The following is a 2,500-nucleotide window of genomic DNA, read 5'->3' as shown; positions in this document are numbered from 1 at the left end:
TTCTATCTATAGATAGTTTTATTCAACCATCATTAACATACAAAGACTAAAAACATTAACTTTGATTCTACGCCTATAAACTGTCTCAGAAAAATGTAATAAATAGGCATGGGGTAAAATTAACCCCGGGTGTACTACGGATATAGTCGGTGTTAGGGTTGAATGAGTTAATACCCAATATTCTCAACACAAACATGAAACATAGAAACGATGGAGACAAAGAATCAAGGAACACGAAATAAGTATCTGTGTCTCTTCAAATCTAATCGGCATGGACACATTTTCTCACGTCATTTTGGAGTTTACGTTATTGACTGAAAAAGGGTTTTGAGTACGAAATGTTCCATATTGTGACAGTGTTATTTTGATTGAAATAAGAAGGGGGTATAGAAGATGAGATTGAGGGGACGAGAGAGGTAAAATAGGATGAGGGTGAGAAGAAGATGAAGAAGAAGAAGAAGAGAAGAAGAAGAAGAGAGAAGAAGAAGAAGAAGAAGAAGAAGAAGAAGAAGAAGAAGAAGAAGAAGAAGAAGAAGAAGAAGAAGAAGAAGAAGAAGAAGAAGAAGAAGAAGAAGAAGAAGAAGAAGAAGAAGAAGAAGAAGAAGAAGAAGAAGAAGAAGAAGAAGAAGAAGAAGAAGAAGAAGAAGAAGAAGAAGAAGAAGAAGAAGAAGAGAAGAAGAAGAAGAAGAAGAAGAAGGAAGAAGAAGAAGAAGAGAAGAAGAAGAAGAAGAAGAAGAAGAAGAGAGAGGAGGAGGAGGAGGAGGAGGAGAAAATAATAATAATAATAATAATAATAATAATAATAATAATAATAATAATAATAATAATAATAATAATAATAATAATAATAATAATAATAATAATAATAATAATAATAACTACAGCAACAACAACCAATGGGTTCATACCCTCTATACGAATAATAAATGTTTTAAAAAACACATTATAATTCACAGTTACTTACTTCAATTCAAAACCGAGGACACTTTTGTTGACACGGGCCACAGAACTTGTCCTGTCTGTCTGTGTTAGCACCGATCATGGAACACTTAACAGCTCAGTGCGTTTGGACCGTGTTGGTTATAGGACCTCGTAAATTCTGTTTCACTTAACATATTCAGTGCCTGATCAAGATTTTATGAATTCTTTTGTGTACAAGCACGGCAACTGGTCTGTCGGTCTGAGTTTCTCTCTTTTCTTCTTTTTAAAAAAAATATATTTATTATTATTATTTTTTTTTTTGGAACGATTATATTCAGGTTGTAGTCCAACCGAGCCAATATATATAAATTAAAATCAAATTGTATCGGAACAGAACAAAACGCGAGTGACCTATTTATGTATATATATATATATATATATATATATATATATATATATATATATATTATATATATATATATATATATATATATATATATATATTCTCGAGCGCTCTCGTACCTTCAAGTACCCATCAAAACTCATATATATATATATATATATATATATTATATATATATATATATATATATATATATATATATATAAAGAATAAAGATAGTAGTGCGGCAGATTCATAAACATTCTTATTGTATTAGTTTAGTTTTTAAGGGTTTTACGGCGCTTGAACACATTAAGGCCATATCAGCGCCAGAAAAAGGGGAAAAAATTCGATAATAAAAACATTCTAGGTTTACAATTAAAAAGACATGAGATAAAAGTAAGAAAAAGGGGATTTTGATGTAGATTCCAAGAGCACACTTAGTTTGAGATTACCTAAAAGTCTCATCCAGTCACAAGCACAAAAACCAAATAAGAGGAATACACTCAAATGTTTACAATTTAAAAAAAATACTGTACATAACAGAGAGATGATTTACAAGGAAAAAAATATCTCCCTAAAACGATAACTATACATTCGACTGCTTCCCTATCAGCCAAGGACTCCGGCCAGGGTCAGGACTAAACTAAGTAATCTCATTCCAAGACAAAGGCAGAAAGCAATTGGAAAAACAGATATCAGGTGATAGAAGACAGTAAGTACATCCCTGTCCACTATGGGAGGTCAGGGAAGTCTTAGGTTTGACTGCTCGTGACAATGCCAATGTCATTTTAATCAATCGATCGATATTTGAAGACCAAGATTAAAAAAAAAAGTTTTGTTCTGTTTTTTTTTTTTGTTGTTGTTTTTTTTTTTTTTTTGTGAGACTAGTGCGGCAGATTCATAAACATTCTTTTAGATTTTATTCCTTGTGTAGACGTGTACATATATGCAGGTCCGACATCCGAACTCACTTATAGGCCAAGTTTAACATTTTTGTAATGGACACTATTTTGCGTCTTTATTTTATTTTTTTTTAAATTTCCATTACGACAATGAGCCCATAAGGAATTGGGTTATCAGACCTGCAAATAAGGGCACGAAGCCTCGTCTCATAGGGGCTAATATTAACGAAAAATAGAAATCATATTATAAGACCTGTTGTCCAGGATTTGCATTGGGTTCCTGTGAAGTTCA

The 2,500-nt window shown here is 31.8% G+C and overlaps 1 protein-coding gene across 2 annotated transcripts in view; it reads right to left on the bottom strand.

Annotated features, from left to right (window-relative positions):
- Positions 1 to 1,100, bottom strand: part of LOC144958565 (uncharacterized) — a 28,639-nt gene extending 27,539 nt beyond the window's left edge. The window contains exon 1 of one of the 2 annotated variants that reach the window (XM_078890630.1): positions 965 to 1,100. The gene's annotated coding sequence lies outside the window, so the exon portion shown is untranslated. The remainder of the gene's footprint in view (positions 1 to 964) is intronic. The other variant, XM_078890629.1, reaches the window with a different exon arrangement.
- Between the last annotated feature and the right edge of the window lie 1,400 nt (positions 1,101 to 2,500).

Source organism: Berghia stephanieae, chromosome 13 (genome assembly GCF_034508935.2).
Source record: "Berghia stephanieae isolate SIO BIC M18660-M18661 chromosome 13, UCSD_Bste_1.3, whole genome shotgun sequence".
Taxonomy (NCBI): Eukaryota; Metazoa; Mollusca; class Gastropoda; order Nudibranchia; family Aeolidiidae; genus Berghia; species Berghia stephanieae.
The sequence above is the reverse complement of the archived record's forward strand: the minus strand, read 5'-3'. Positions and strand labels throughout refer to the sequence as shown.